This window comes from Tympanuchus pallidicinctus, unplaced genomic scaffold (assembly GCF_026119805.1).
Source record: "Tympanuchus pallidicinctus isolate F22 unplaced genomic scaffold, pur_lepc_1.0 scaffold11, whole genome shotgun sequence".
Lineage (NCBI taxonomy): Eukaryota > Metazoa > Chordata > Aves > Galliformes > Phasianidae > Tympanuchus > Tympanuchus pallidicinctus.
Window position 1 is genome coordinate 17,830,590 of NW_026294627.1, and position 16,847 is coordinate 17,847,436.

A 16,847-nucleotide genomic window follows, 5' to 3' on the forward strand; every position below is an offset into this window, starting at 1 on the left:
AATATTTGACAACAATCTTCTATTTCCTCCTTACAGGAATGACATGGAGGAGCTAGTGCTGAACTGCTTACTTTGTTTCTAGGCTCTTTAAACAGAAAAAAAAAAAAGATTCTTAAACAAAAGCAGACAAATCAAAATCACTGCCTTCTGAGCAGTGCAAACTATAATAAAATCAAAGGAAAAAGTGACATTAGAGACAAACAATAGGTGGCATCTACACAAACTGGAAGTCATTTATAGAAATTAGGTATTTAGATACACAAAGAAATAAACTAGAAGAAAGTCACCCAGATAAGAAGTGCTCAGACCAGGGCACTCATTCTAAAAGCAATGAAGGGAAGGCTGCCCAGCAAGAGAGGTTTCCAATTGCTTGTCCACCAAACAATGGCTAAGTCATTAAAAAAAGAAGGCCTGGTATTATGAAAGAAAAATATACCTAACTTCTCAGATACCTAACCATTAACTTGCAGGACATACAGAAGGCACTTACTTCAATAGGAATTTCTGGTTCATCACACTTTGGGAAGACAGTGGGGAAAGAAGGCACTCCGAAGCCTGACTTCAGGCACTGGTTTTCTGACCGTGGTCAAAATGGCTCCAGCAAGAGGCTGACAGAATCATGTCACCTTGGGCAGGAGCCAGCCTCCTCCTCCTGCCACTGCCCAATCTCAGCATGCTAAAACTTCGTATTTGAGATTCTGTGGAGGTTGATACAGTTTTCACTTCCTCATTTATTCTATGTATTCAAGCCTTAAGAACCAGCTGTTAGCATACCAGTCTTACTTTGGGGGATATTAATTCATTACCATCGCTTTTGGAAAAAGGTCTTTAAGAGACGAGTGATCCAGCCTCGGGAGTACCTGCCCACTTTGCATTCCATAACCACAGCACTCATTTTTCAAGTCCAGCACTTCTCAACAAGTTAGGTTAGACTCAAGGAAACAAAAATTCAAACTCTCATGTATTTCCATAATTCTTTGTTACTCCCAACTCATGCTAAATGTTTTCACATGTTTTATGCCAGATACTTACACAAAACGTTTTTTTAAATTCACAAATCCTTTTTTTGAATTGCTACACCATCCAAGAAGCCTTAACAAACCTAATTCTGTACTGTGAATTACACAAACCCAAATGAGAACTATTGGTCTTTGTGAGATAAAGACCAATATCCACATGGCAGAAATCAAGCTCTTGCCACAAAAAGGGAGCAGTCCTGTGTGTCCGGATGATGAGATCTAGAAATGCCATCCAGCCCTGCTTCTCAGTACAGCAGCAGCAATGGTAGCAGATGTGTTAATAGCACCAGGGTGGCTTAATGTGATGGTGGATTTGGAAATACTCCCAAGCATTGGAACAGGTTGTCCAGGGCAGCGGAGCGGTCACCATCCCTGGAAGTATTTATGAAGTGTGTAATTGTGGTACTAAGGGACATGGTATAGTAATAAGCTCAGTAGTTAAGGCTGATGGTTGGACTTGGTGATCTTGTGGGTCTTTTCCAACCTGTGTGATTCCATGATTCTGGGAAATAGCAAACTTCCAAATTTCTGTGCTTCCATGAGCAGAATAACATACAAAGTAGGGCATTAGTAACAAGTTGACCCTCAAAATTCTAGTTCAGATTTCAGATCTTGAGAGAAATTCCTCCAACCTGGTACCAGATTCAGGACAGCTTATGGTCCTACAGGAAAAGTCCAGGAAGCCAGAAAGGCTACAGCCATGTTACCTTCACTTGGAAATCACCAAACAGAATAGCTAGAAAGTCAATTAGCACTCTATCCTTAGACAGATCCCTTCTGCATTATGCTTGTAATAAGAGGAGTGCAAGGAAATTCATGCAAGAAAACCATCATCAAAACAAACAAAAATCTCCCACAGAACAAATAACCCACCAGTCTGCTCTACAGTTAATAGCTTTCACATAGACTCACTGATGGATCATGAAAAAAAAAGTTTACATTTCTGTAAATAGCTGTTTAATATTAAAATTAATAACAGCCTTCATTTTCACTGGCTTGAAGAGTTAAAAAGTTAATCATTCAAATTATAATCTAAAGAACCAAAAGCTTGGCTACAGGATAATTAGAAGTCTTCATACTGTGTGCAACCTGAAAACCAGAAATACAGTCGAGAACACAATGGGATTTTCATTCAAAGGAGACATCTTAATGTAAAAGCAGTTAACTGCTACAAACAACACTGCCTCTTATTAATCGTATGGAATAAGAGAGAAACAAGTTCCCAGGCAATTAGTCTGCCTTCGTATATTGAATGGAGGCTGCTGTAAAGAAAAACATCTGAGGAAACGAGCACTGAAGAGGACATCCCAGCTGAACAATTTTAAGACAAAAATGGCAAAATCCTTCACAGAACCTAGAAGTTACCCCAGAAACTTACTGCAATAACAAAGCATACTTTGGCTAAGGGAAATTATTTGCGTATGTTTCCCTTCATGAACTTTGGAACCAGAAATACGTGAACTGAGATCTACAATTTGCCCTCACAAACCAGTTTAACTGAACATGAGATTTTCACTAAGTTTAAAATCTGAATTGATCCTTATTTTGTTTTTGGATCACATTCTGCTGCTTAAAGCTTCAGCCAACGCTTACTATTAGAAATAAGTGGAAGTAAATCTGAACCTAAAAGGGTTCACAGAGAGTCTTGCATTTTTCACCAGTTAAGTGAAAATAAATCACTGCAACTTTCCCATAGGCTATAGAAGATGGATTTATTTATTTTTAATACTGGATTTGGAGAAGGGCACGCCTGCTGGGATGCCAGCAGGGTCAAAGCATGCAACGAAAATATAAGACCTTGACAAAACTGCTGGACATCTCCAACAGTTTCAAATCTTAAACCAGAAAACCTCCCAACAGCCAGAGCTGGCACCTCACTTGCTCTCCGGTTTCTGTCTCCTTACCCTCCCCAACTCCCAGAAAAACAGTGAAACAGGAATTATTTGCCTGAGACAAGCTAGAAAGCACTACATGCAATTACTTCAAAATACCTACACATGTGATAGCTCTTGACTTTTGTTTTTCCTATCAAAGCATTCTGAAAAGCAAACAGGATTAACAAAAAGAAAACAGAAGCACGAGTGATCTTTCATTTCTTATTTTATTTTTAAAAGCATCTCGCTCCTTTTCCTTTGAAAAAAGTCTTTACCTGAGTACCCATTTCTCAAAGCATGCACGCACTACACGCATGCACAATGAAATCAGGAACCTTCTTTTCAAAGTGGTCATGAAGGCCAGGTACAATTTTAACAGGGTCTCTATCATGTCTATGGGAAAACGTTATGGTTAACAGTACAACTCTCACTACACACGTATCCTAGGAGACCAAAGAGCTTTCACATTTAAAAGCTTATTTCCCAGCCACGCTCTCAGTATCCATCTAATGCACTTACAAACAATACAAACAGCTGTGAGAGACGAACTTGTTTTAATTTCAGCCAGAACGCACACTGACCTCTGCTAACCTCCACACAAACATTTCATTTTATTTCACTTCTATGTCTTTCTCACTAAAAAGATGTCAGAAATCTCTTGTAATTCATGAAATGCATTTTTAAATTTGGATTTTACAAATGAGCAGAGCTGAAATTCTCAAATATTTCTAGAAAATGATTCATGCACATGCTTGCAAATCATTTTACAAAACATCAACCTAATTCAATATATCAGAAAACGATATAATTAAGGAAATACTCTCAGAAAGAGAAACATTTAAAAAAAAAAAAAAAGAAAGAAACAGAAAGCACAACCCATCTAATTTAAGCCTCTTCATGCTTCAGGTCAGAATCACCTACCCACTCAAAACAGGCTGAATTAAGGAATTTCCTGAATTTCATGTTTGCAGTTCTGCCAGAGGGTCCAGCCTGCAGCTCTGGAGAAGAGCATCTCTCTGAGCAGAGCCCTCATCACCCAGCTCCAACTCCTTGTGAGCCTCTGGGCAGCTGGCACCAGACACCCATCCCAAAGCCCGCGGCAGCCCCTTGCCCCTTTGCTGCTTCTTACCCTTTCATTCCCAGATTGGGAGGAGGAGAGGAGGCAGCCCAGCACGCAGGGCAGGGCGAACACGTTACTGTTCTCACAGAGGAGGAGGTGTCTATCACATGACAGCAGAGAAGTTCAAGGAAAAAGCCTGTCGGCGTGCTGCTGTACACAACCAAATTAATTCACCAGCAGGCAATTAAAACCAGGCAATTAAGGCCAGCCCCTTCTGTAGCCGCTGCAGCATCCCACAGGGTTTGCTTTACTTACAGCAGTAAATTCATCTGATTTCCAATCTCACGTGGGTAGCTGGGGCTCGGGGAACACTGCCGCTCTTACGCCGTGTCCTTTTCAAACACAAAACCTAACATTAACATTAACTGCGGGCTAAAATGTCGTCAGCAATCTCTCCTGAATGCATAATGAAGCAGGTCTACCGGATCTGGCACTTTCATTTTTTAAGCATGCCTGGGGAGCACGAGCGGGTGTCATGCAGAAATAGTTACAATAACTCCGTGCGTACTGCAGAGCAGCTTTACAGCACACCCAGGACATCCCAGCTCTCTGTCTTGCTGCCATGTGCTGCAAACCTTATGCAAATCCCACTACAGTCACAGCCTTTCCAAAAAAAAAGAAAAAGCCAATATCAGATTATACACCATTATTTTCCTATCTCCTCCTCCTCAGGAAAATTATATTAAGAACAAAAAATTGAAAGTATTCCCAAAGCTGTGCATAATTTCTGAAAAGTTCTCAAGTTAGTGCAGCCTTAAAATTCAGTACCTCGATACTAGAGGGGTACACGGTGCAGAAGGTGCACATCTTGAAATCGTTCTTTCAGAAAGAAATTTGTTTCTCTTTCTAAGTTATTCATTTGTAACCTTTCTGAACACTAGGTGTATGAAAAACTTGCAGACTCACACAAACTACTGTATTCCACTACTTTTATAAAGCCCAGGATACTGGGCTTCAGTATTCCCATTTCCAAACTGAATACCTAAACGTTACTATCCACTTTCACTGGACATAATGCAAATGCCATTTGCAAATGCCAGAGTCAGCTGCCACCAAAATGTGTCACATCCCTCGAGAAACTGTCCTCTCTTTGCATTTATATAGCTCTGCCATGTGGAGAAAAAGCTCTGGACCTACACACAAGATAAAAATACACAGCAGAAAGATGGGCTCCAAATGAGAAGGGTCCAGTTTAGATCTCAGTGGATACTTCAGGCGGATTCACGCCTTCCTCTGCTTGAGAAAGCCTAACTGCTCACCAAATCACACATCTGAAAAAGTAGCGAAAGTGTTTTTCTTGGCATTTTTTGACTCGATATGGTTCAAAACCAATGAGGTTGGATAAAGAGCACAAAAAAGAAGAATGGGTTTATTGCTAAAGAAGTCAGCACCCATTGGGACAAATCAGAAGTGAGGGCCATTCCCTCCCTTCAGTGAGGTAAAACCTGCAGCTGTGTTTCAAAGACCCAGGGCGTGCTACAGATTCTTTTTATATCTGTTAATGACAATGGCACTGAAATGATGGCCTCACTGGTACCAGCACCGGGCTAAGGGGGCTTTGTCTGGCTTTGAGCATTTGACAGCAATGCACTGTTTCATCAGAGGAACCAATATAAACTAATCTGGGAAAAACATTTGTTAGCACACCTACACTGCACCTACATGGGGCTTTCTTTAGCACGCAAGCGTCACTAACTGAAGAAAAATACCAAAAAGACAAAAGAAACTCCAACAAAACCATTGCAGGATGGGGAAATGGGGAAAAGACATGAGGAGCAGCTGAGGCCCCTGTTGTGCTCAGCCCAGAGCAGGGCAGGCTGAGGGGAGGCCTGATAGTGGCTGCAGCTCCTCACAGGGAGCGGAGGGCAGCGCTGAGCTCTGCTCTGTGTGACAGCGACAGGGAACGGCATGGAGCTGCGTCAGGGGAGGGCGGCTGGGGGTGAGGGAAAGGGGCTGCGCCAGAGGGCGGTGGGCACGGAACAGCTGCCCAGGGCTGTGGGCACGGCCCCACTGCTGGAGCTCAGGGAGCGTTTGGACGGCGCTCTCAGGCATTGGGATTGGATTTGGGGTGGTGCTGTTTAGGTCAGCGCGTCCTTTATCTGAGCATGAACTTCCTCCATCGACATGGAGCCCATCACACAGATTCTGTACATTTTGCCACGTGTTGCAATCAGGGAAATTCAGATTTGATTTCAAGCAAGCACGTCACATGATCACAGCATGTGATGTCCCAATGAATATCTAACAATATTTCATTAGAAAACAAAATCCTGTACTAATCTCAACCTTATTTCCTAACAAAGAGGTAAACAACTTTCACCCTCATTAAAAAGTTGAGAAATTTGCACACCATCACCAAAATATAATTAATGCACAGCCTTTAGAAGAGTCCAAAGGAGCAATTTAATTAACCACCCACTGATTTCATAAATGACAAGAACACACAAAGGTAATAGCACCTCATAATTGAAAAAGTTCCTGTTTACTTAGCTGAGCAATTGTACTGCTCTACATTATGCATAATTATGAGGAAAAATGTTTTGAACTCATTACATTCTAACGTTGCAAGTATGAGGAAACAACACAAGACACAAGACAGACCCACAACGTATTCCATCTATTTAATGCCTTTACCTAAGAAGCACAAAGTCACGAGCAAAAGTGAAGGTCTTAACCTTTATGAACTCTTTTAATGGTCTGTTTTTCCTCAGTTTATGTATGGAAAGATATTTGTTTGTGGCACATCTCACCCTGAATGAAAAGGAAATACAAACATAGAGTTGTTTCTGGTCTGAAAGCAACAGCACCAGCTCTCTTCAAGAGCACAGAAGAGAGGGAAAAAAAAAATACTGGCATGCCACTTCAAACAAAATATTGCCTAATGCAGGGATTTGGTTTATACCTGCGGTTCTCTCACTTTCATACAACGGGTTCCTCTATAAGCCCCAAGAAGTATTTCTGTGGAAGATCCTGTGAGCTCGTTTTGCAGTCCTCAATCTTTTCTTCACGTGGGAAAGCTTCCCTTTGGCTGCTACATCCTTTATTAAAGGTAAAGAGGAGCAGCTTTTATAAAGCTAGGAAAATAATGTAACAAAATACATGAAAGCCTTCCTCTTTTCTCTCTCTTTTTTTTAATTTTTATTTTTTTTTAGATAAACTGAATCTGTATTCCTGCTAGCACTTACAAAACTCAAGATGACTCTCTGCTGTTTCTTTATAACCATCAAAGTCTACCCAATTGAATACAAAATAGTAACAACTGAATTTATAAGGTGTCCATCTCCCTATCCAGTGGATGCAGGGAAAGCAGACACTCATACCTGTTTTGCACCATATATGATTTTAACAAGAAAAACAGACACTAGAGATTCAGTGGATCCACAGACTAACAGCATTCACTTGCAGCACACCACAGAACAAGCTGCAGGGGCCTGACCTTCCAGCAGCCCTGGTATGCAAGGATATATGTAAGCAGCTGCCTTGTAAAGCAGCCCGAAATCGCCAGTCCCACCTGTCCCTGGGATGACACACACGTGGCACTGGCTCTCTGTCCATGTGCCACAGGAAGAGTGCCTCATAATACAAATTATACCATTAAGTGCTGATCCCAGCAGTATGGGTGTGCGATATATCAAACTGAAGCAATGAATTTGCTTGCACACATTAAATATACATTTCTATAACTCTTCAACTAACAGAGATCACTACTATTTGGTATTAGCTATTTGTGTTAATTGCTCCTGAGAGTTTCTCATTCTTCAGAGTTACGATATTTGCTCAAGCTGCAGCAGACCATGGTCAGGCCAATCCAGACACATTTGCTGCCTGTCCCAAGTGCCCCTAAACAGCTCTTTGAAGTATGAAACCTTCCATTACTACTACACACCATGGTTTATTTACTAATTAGAGGAGGAAAAGAGGATTCTTAAATAAACACTGTACGGCAGACTTCTATTCATTTTTCTGACTCTTTTCTAAGTCTTCCCAGTTTCACAGAATCGCAGGGGTTGGAAGGGACCTCCAGAGATCATCGAGTCCAACCCCCCTGCCAAAGCAGGTTCCCTACAGCAGGTCTCACAGGTAGGCATCCAGGCAGGTCTTGAACATCTCCAGAGAAGGAGACTCCACCACCTCCCTGGGCAGCCTGTTCCAGTGCTCCGTCACCTCACTGTAAAGAAGTTCTTACGCACATTTGTGTGGAACTTCCTATGCTGCAGTTTCTGGCCATTTCCCCTTGTCCTGTCTCCACTCACCACTGAAAAGAGTCCGGCCTCGCCATTCTGCCCCCCACACCTTAGATATTTACAGACCTGGATCAGGTCCCCTCTCAGTCTTCTTTTCTCAAGGCTGAACAGACCCAGTTCACTCAGCCTTTCCTCATAGGAGAGATGCTCCAGGCCCTTCACCATCTTTGTGGCCCTCTGCTGGACTCTTTCCAAAAGATCCATGTCTTAAAAGTTGTTTGTTCTTGTTCACGAGTGCTAACTCTGAAAGTGCTCCCACCAAAGCTGCAGGCTGCCTGTGCCCACTGTGCTTAACTTCAGTGCTCCCTCACTCTTTCGTCCTTACTCTGAGGACTAGCAGGCACATTACCTTACCTGAACATGGAGCTGTTTTCCAGTGGTTAATTCTGATGACTCCTGCATGTTTTCAGGATGTATTTATTCAGCCTGTAAAAATGGTTTAGATTTTCTGCTTCTAAACACTGGAGAAAATATATCGCTTAAATTGTAATACATGATTCAACAGCCTGCAGCTTCCAAAATGATCTGGACTGCACAATATTGCTGACTTGTTCCCACCATTTACTACTGCAATAAACTTGATCAGAATTGCCTCCTTTCTTCCATGCTGCTAAGGAATTTTGGAAGAAAATGATGCTTCAAAGCTCCTTTGAAGAACTTTGTTTGGTGGGCATGGTGGTAATGGGTCAACAATCGGACTACGTGATCTTTTCCAACCTTAACTGTTCTAGTTTGATTACGTTCCTCACCAACAACTGCACTCGCAGTTTCTTAAGCGGTCTCACCTGGAATAAACTGCCATGGCACACAGATTTCACCACGCCAAGTAAACTACGTAATAAATATTAGAACAGTGCTAGCGGAAGGCTTAACCATAAAATGTCATTTTCCACTGGAAAAGTCTCAAAGAGCCATGTGGTTAGTATAAGCTATCAAAAGTCAACTGGGCTGTGGGACAGAAAAATGAAAAGGTAGTCCTTCCCAGTACAGGAGAGCTCTGATTCTTACAGATTATCAAAACTTACAACTGAAAAAAAGCAAAATTTAACTACAGATCCTGAACATCCTCAAAACCCATCTATAGAAATTCCTGTACTGATCAAGTTTTTTTTTTAATTTTTAAACAAATTAAAGGATACCTATTTCCCCCAAGCTTTCTGCCACACAGATTTTATGTGCTGGAGCTGTGGAACTTTTGCTTACTATCTCAACAGGCAGTGTGGAGGGGAAGTCAACCACTGAAGTCCTCGCTCTTGCCTCCTGGTTATCTCTGAACACATTTCTATGGAAATGAAGGATGGATGCAAGAAGGTAAGTTTTTAAGTTATCAAAATACATAAAGAAGTTAATTTTACATCTCACACAGGCAAAATAAGTCTTACACAGTGGAAATAACTGTTTCTCCTGGATTAGTTTCTGCTTCCATTAGATTGTGGCACAGAAAAGTAACTTAAGAGTTTTACAACTCTTTAGGTAAGTGTCAGAACAATAAAGCTCCCCATATATTGCATCAGAAACAGTATTGCAAGCAGGAGCAGAGAGGTGATTGTTCCCCTATATTCAGCACTGGTGAGGCCGCACCTCGAGTACTGTGTCCAGTTTTGGGCCCCTCACTGCAAGAAAGATATTGAGGCCCTGGAACGTGTTCAAAGGAGGGCAACAAAGCTGGTGAGGGGTCTGGAACACAGGCCATATGAGGAGAGGCTGAAGGAGCTGGGAATGTTCAGCCTGGAGAAGAGGAGGCTCAGGGGAGACCTCATTGCTCTCTATAACTTCCTGAAGGGAGGCTGTAGTGAGCTGGGGGTCGGCCTCTTCTCTCGTGTCATCAGTGATAGGACCAGGGGGAATGGCTTCAAGCTACGGCAGGGGAGATTCAGGCTGGACATTAGGAAGTTTTACTTTTCAGAAAGGGTGGTCAGGCACTGGAACGGACTGCCCAGGGAGGTGGTGGAGTCACTGACCCTGGGGGTGTTCAAGGAAAGGCTGGATGTTGTGTTGAGGGACATGGTTTAGTGGGAGCTATTGGTGATAGGTGAACGGTTGGACTGGGTGATCTTTTAGGTCTTTTCCAACCTTGGTGATTCTGTGATTCTATTATATATTCACCTATTTAACTCAGAAGAGCTATTTTTTTGCTATTTTAAAAAATTAGCTTACAAGTAAAATGCATTTTATTATCATTCCTGATAGTCAACCTTATTTAAATTTTACAAGAATAATGAGCATAAACAATACAATTTTCTGAAGGAACTGGGCTTGTTCAGCCTGAAAAAGAGAAGGCTGTGGGGAGACCTCACTGAGGCCTTCCAATATCTAAAGGCAGTTTATAAACATGAGGGAAATCAACTTTTTACAGGGGTAAATAGCTACAGGACAAGGGGGAATGGTTTTATACTAAAGGAAGGGAGATTTAGATTGGATGTTGGGGGAATTTTTTTACTGAGAGAGTGGTGAGGTGCTGAAACAGGCTGCCCCAGAGGTTGTGGATGCCCCATCCCTGGAGGTGTTTAAGGCAAGGCTGGATAGAGCCCTGGGCAAGTTGATCTAGTACTTGACCTAGCACAAGGCTGGAACTTGATGATCCTTGAGGTTCCTTCCACCCCAAACCATCCTATGATTCCTAGAATTTCATGCTTAAACACAGCTTTAACTTTTAAACTCTAAACTTCTGACAAACACAAATCACAGTGCTTACTTCTTGCCCTCTGCCACCAAAGAAGGCTCACATTTGATTTCTACCACTGAAATGCACAATAGCTGGTATTTTGCTGCAGAACATAATTTATTAAGTGACAGAGTCTTGACTTGAGAGCAGAACAGAACTACTGCTGCCAAAAATCTCATCTCTGCATAAAGTTTCTTTTATATTCTTAAAACAAGGATGAATAGAAAATAAAGCATGGTCCAAAATGTTTTTCAGGTTTTCTCTGCACACAAGCAACCTAACGTGACACCAATTCTTCTGTATAGAAGAGTGCTGGACAGCCCATTGACATTCTTCAACTGAATCATTTGTTATCTTTCAGCAAATAGTTGGTAGCAGCTATTTGCATTTCCCAGGCTTGCCTGTAACTTAGAGCTGTAAGAACAGCCTCAGGGTGGCCTTCACCAGCATTATCTCATTTCAGATTTCAAGAGACCAGGAGAAGCACACATGCTCAGCTACCACATCTCAGCCGAGGTGCCTGCTAGCTTGCAAAACCAGAACTTCTCATGCCACCTCAGATTAACGTGACAGTCTCCCAATATCTCTGTGAGCACTACTGCAAGGGGAGTATTTTTAACAAGCGCTATGTATGTGTCATCCGCTGATTTTTGTTGTGGGATTTTTTTGTTTGTTTGTTTCTGGGGTGTTTTAGTATGCGGTTTAAGGAAACAAAAATTAGAAGGAAATTATTCAGACAAGATGCAGATTACCTGCCATAAAACTGACATGGCACACAAATTTAGAATTCTTTAAGAACACCACATGAGAAGAGGAGAATCAGAGGAGACCTTACAGCTCCCTACAACTACCTGAAATGAGGCTGTGGTGCTGTGGGGGTCAGCCACTTCTCCTGTGTAACAAGTGATAGGATGAGAGGAACCACCTCAAGTTGTGCTGGGGAGGTTGGATATTAGGAAAAATTTATTCTCTGAAAGAGTGCTCAGGCACTGGAATGGGCTGCCCAAGGAGGTGGTGGAGTCACCATCCTTGGAGGTGTTTGAGAAGCATTTAGATGCGGTGCTAAGGGACATGGTTTAGTAGGGAAATATTGGTGGTAGATGGATAGTTGAACTCAATGACCTTGGATGTCTTTTCCAACTTTGGTGGTTCTGCGTCCCTAAACTCAGTTTCAGAAGGTCCCTCAGGTACATTTTATATGCAATTTCTTATTTAAAAAAAAAAAAAAAAAAGTACATGGTCCTACATGTCCAAGTATATTGAGGACAAATTTAGTTCTTTCCACACAAAACCTTCCTTCACTTTGTAGCCTAATACGCATCACAGAATCACAGAATCACAGAATCACAGAATCACAGAACCACAGAACCACAGAACCACAGAACCACAGAACCACAGAACCACAGAACCACAGAACCACAGAACCACAGAACCACAGAACCACAGAACCACCCGGGTTGGAAGGGACCTCAAGGATCATGTAGTTCCAACCCCCCTGCCTAGCAGGGCCACCAAACATACACATTCAGATCAGGTTGCCCAGGACCCCGTCCAACCTGGCCTTGAACACGTCCAAGGACGGGGCATCCACAACCTCCCTGGGCAGCCCGTTCCAGGGCCTAACCACTCTCCTTGTAAAGAACTTCCCCCTAACATCCAACCTAAATCTTCCCTCCTTCAACTTGGATCCATTTCCCCTAGTCCTGCTGTTGTCAGCCCTTTTGAAGAGTTTGCTCCCCTCCTGGGTGTAGGTTCCCTTCAGGTATTGATAGGCTGCAATGAGGTCACCCCGCAGCCTTCTCTTCTCCAGGCTGAACAAGCCCAACTCCCTCAGCCTGTCCTCATAGGGGAGGTGCTCCAGCCCCCTGATCATCTTAGCATCAGGACTGTTAAAGTCACAGAAACCTCTTAAATAAAACACCGAGAAAATTTTTATTCCAGAATTACTTTGCAGTATAACTAGAATGGTACTCCTTCGCTGCAACATTATTTTGTGGTACTAACTCAAAAGTTCAAACCATTTTCATTTCTTTATTACTAGTAGCAATCTAGGAAATGCTGCCATCAATAGTAAATCTACATGAAGTAACACTCCTTCAGTGCATTTTGTGCATAGCAATCAGTTCATAACGCAATCTTGTGTTGTTTAAAATTCAGTTTATTCTTCAATTACTCTGCTAGCTCAACTCTAATTTATTATATTTTCTGGTACATTTGATTTTGGATATTATGACATCCTGGCTCATGCCATTAGAGGCGAAACATAAAATGGTGAGGATGTCTAGAGACAGCTAGAGAATAAGATAGCAACAGCCTGGAAAATTAAGAATATCACTGTCTGTACTCAGCTAAACTTCTCCTGCGTTAGCAATAAAAAAATATGCTGGCAGTATTTCTCTGATTTTCTTCCTGACATCCAGGAGTAGCCTCAGGGGCACCATAAACCTCAGCAGCACAAAACAGCAGTAAAGGTACAGGGTGAGCTCGCTGGGTATGCATGGCAGATTTGCAGCAATAATCAAAGCCAGAAGTGGTGAGTTCTGTCATCAGGCAACTCACCTCAGCAAGCAAGCACTGCTCTCACGTGTCTTTCCACTTTTTCTGTCAGACTTGTGGAAGGTTGGCCAAGAGGTGATCCTTGCCCTCTTGCCAGAACTCACGAGGCCAGACCTGGAGTGCTGGGTCCAGTCCTGGGCCTTCCAGTACAAGAGACACCTAGGCACACTAGCAAACTTGCTGAGGGTGCACTCAATTCTGCTATCCAGATCACTGATAAAGATGCTGAAACACACTAATCCCAGGACTGGTCCCTTGGGGAACACCACTCATTGATGACCTCTACCTGGACACAGAGCCATTGACCACAACCCTTTGGCTGCAACCATCCATCCAGTTCTTTACTCTCTGAGCAGTCAACCCTTGATATCTCTCCAATTTAGATAAAAGGATGTGGTGTGGGATTGTGGGACCACATCAAAGGTTTTACAGAAGTCCAGGTAGATGACATCAGCTGTGCTTCCTTTGTCTGCAGTGATGCTGTCACTTCATCACAGAAGGTCACAGTATTTGTCAGGCATTATCTGCCCTTGGTAAAGCTGTGCTGTCTCAGACCACATCATTGTCTTGCACACGCCTTCATAACATAGTTTCCAGGAGGATCTATTCCATGACTTTCCCAGGCACAGACATGAAGTTCAACATCCTGTAGATTCCCAGTTCTTCCTTTTGCCTGTTCTTAAAAAAAAAAAAAAAAAAAAAAAAAAAAAGGGAATGATGTTTCCCTTTTTCCAGACACTAGGGGCTTTCAAGACATGAGTATAAAGAGAACAAAATGGAAAACTGCTTAGCAATCACATCAGTTGAGACAGTTTAGAATGGAGAAGAGATGGCTCAGAAAGATCTCATCAGTGTCTAAATACCTGAAGGGAGGGTGCTAAGGGGCAGGAGCCAGGCTCTTCTCAGATATACCTAGTACCATTACTGTGAGCAAGGAACACACAGGAATTTCCCTCTGAACATCAGAAAGCACTTCTCTGTCATGGAGGTGATGGAGCACTGGGTGCCTAGAGGCTGTGAAGTCTCCTCCCTGGAGATCTCCCAAAGCCACCTGGATACCCTGCTCTGGGTGTCCCTGCTCGAGTAGGATTGGGCACCCCTAGAGGTCCCTTCCACCTCAGCGATGGAGCCAGCCACTACATTGAAAGGCACAGGGAACAGCTGTGGGCACTGGGGAGAGCAGTTTGTACTTCCATCTGCTATTTCTCTGCTCTCCTCTCCAGCAACAGCTGGGTGTCCAACTGCTTTTTATCACTTGCTCTGGCTTCGGTGCCTGAGGGGGGACCATAAGGGAATGCCACAAAGAAGAGCCAGGGAATTAGTGTGGAGGGAGGCCAAGGAACAAGAATGAAGCTGCACAGAGGACAGGTCCTGCCCCAACCTTCCCACTGCCCTGACTGCCAAATACAGACACAGAATGCCACCTCTCCTACCACTCAGCACACACAAAAGAAACTGAGACATTTCTAAACGCAACTGATACTACCTAAATTGATTTTTTTTTTTCTAAGCCATGCATACCCTTGGTCCTAACTACCAAAGGGCATTTCTTTCTCTCAGCATCCAAGGTGAAGCAACAGAGGGCAGCTAAAGCCCTCACAGGAACGTTTCTCAAGACTGCGGGCAGAACCAAGGGCTTGGAACACATTCACCTATGGGCACAGCGCCAAGCCCACCTGCTTACTCAGGGTTTTGCCAGCAAAGGCAGCTATCACCATACTGATTTGTCCTTCAAAGGTGCATCCTATTGTGCTCACTTCTGCTGCTATGCCTTGCATGTGAACTCCTGCTCACAAGGAGGAAGGATGGAGAGGACAGATGTTGCTGGAGAAGGAGGCCATCTGAATGTCTGTCTTCTTTCCCAAGCACAGCAGATTGTGACAGTTTCAAGCAAGAGAAAACCCTCATGCCTGCATAGTTTGCACCCTCCAAGAAATTCCACCCAGGGATTTGAAAAATTTATATGAAGAACTGGGATGCAAGAGACTCCCCTTACTTATTAAGCATTATGACAAGACCCAGCATAACGAAGCACCGCACTGCACAAGTGCCGCAATAGTTATTCTCGCTTTACTGTATGGTTATTATTAAAAATATACTGATCATGTTCTTCAAAAACAAATGACAACTTCAGCTCCAACTGTTTTCTCTCTGGAATTCCTTATACTCATAAATGACTTGTCTATATTTACACTGCAAATCAATTTGGATGCTCTGGTGCCCTAGTGTACCTGCTCTCATTACTCTGTATTGCAAGTGAACTGTGAATCAAGACAGGAGACTCAATTTCACCTCCCAGTGTGAATACAATAATCATCAATAATTTACATTAGTCAACTTCATTTGGGGCACTGCCTAGTGAATGTAATGGAGACTTAAAAGTACACAACAAGAAGAGTAGGATTTGCACACAGCATGATTTGATAATCTGAAAAATCCCTCAGTAAACAAAGGAAGTTCACAGATAATCGTATTAAAGATTAGAGTTGTTTTAAAACAATGAATAATGTATTCTAGAACATCTGGAAAGAAAGATGGTAGTTTTGATTTTTTAAAACCTTGGGGAAAAAATAGTTTTCCCCTCAAACACAAACAGTATTTCACTTTATTAAATCCTAATCCTCTCCAATTCATGTTAAAGCAGAGCACTTTTCCACTAAAGAGTTTTATCAATGTACTTAAATACAATTTCATAAATTTAAATACATTTAAATTTTAATATTTCATTCTCACAGAATCACAGAACCATACTGAATTGGAAGGGATCTTTAAACGTCAGCTGGTCCAACTCCTGCAATGAACAGGGACACTACAACTAGATCAGATGTTCAGAGCCTTGTGCAGCCTGGCCTTGAGTGCTTCCAGGGATAGGGCATCCATCACCTCTCAGGGCAACCTGTGCCAGTGCCTCATCATACTGATCATAAAAGAACTTCTTTCTTACATCTAGCCCATATCTCCCATCTTCTACTTTGAAATCATACCCCTTGTTCTACCACAACAGACTGTTTAGCAGAGTCTGTCCCCTTCTTTCTTGCAGTCCCTCTTTATATACCAGAAGGCCACTCTCAGGTCACCTTAGAGCCTTCTCTTCTCCAGGCTGAACAGCTCCAGCTCTCTCAGTCTGTCCTTGTAGGGAACTTCTGCCATCCCTTGGATCATTTTTGTGCCCCTCCTCTGGATGCACTCCAACAGCTCTTTCTCTCTCCTGTACTGAGGACTCCACATCTGGATGCAGTACTCCAGGTGAGGCCTCACCAGTGCAGAGCAGAGGGGCAGGATCACCTTCCTTGCTCTGCTTGCCATGCTGCTTTGAATGCAGCCCAGGATTCAGTTGGCTTTCTGGGCTGTGAGGGCACATTCTTGGCT

At 42.8% G+C, this 16,847-nt stretch overlaps 2 protein-coding genes across 5 annotated transcripts in view; both read right to left on the reverse strand.

The window, feature by feature from the left end:
• MTIF3 (mitochondrial translational initiation factor 3) overlaps window positions 1-16,847 on the reverse strand; it is a 206,601-nt gene that overhangs the window by 73,164 nt on the left and 116,590 nt on the right. The gene's annotated exons all lie outside the window — the stretch shown is intronic.
• The window catches only part of LNX2 (ligand of numb-protein X 2), a 60,762-nt gene that overhangs the window by 34,882 nt on the left and 9,033 nt on the right, over window positions 1-16,847 (reverse strand). Inside the window, exon 1 of one of the 3 annotated variants that reach the window (XM_052671424.1) lies at window positions 13,482-14,032. The exons of 1 other annotated variant lie outside the window; for it this stretch is intronic. The gene's annotated coding sequence lies outside the window, so the exon portion shown is untranslated. Of the gene's footprint in view, window positions 1-4,022; window positions 4,162-13,481; window positions 14,033-16,847 lie in introns of those variants that run through there. One more of the 3 variants, XM_052671423.1, reaches the window with a different exon arrangement.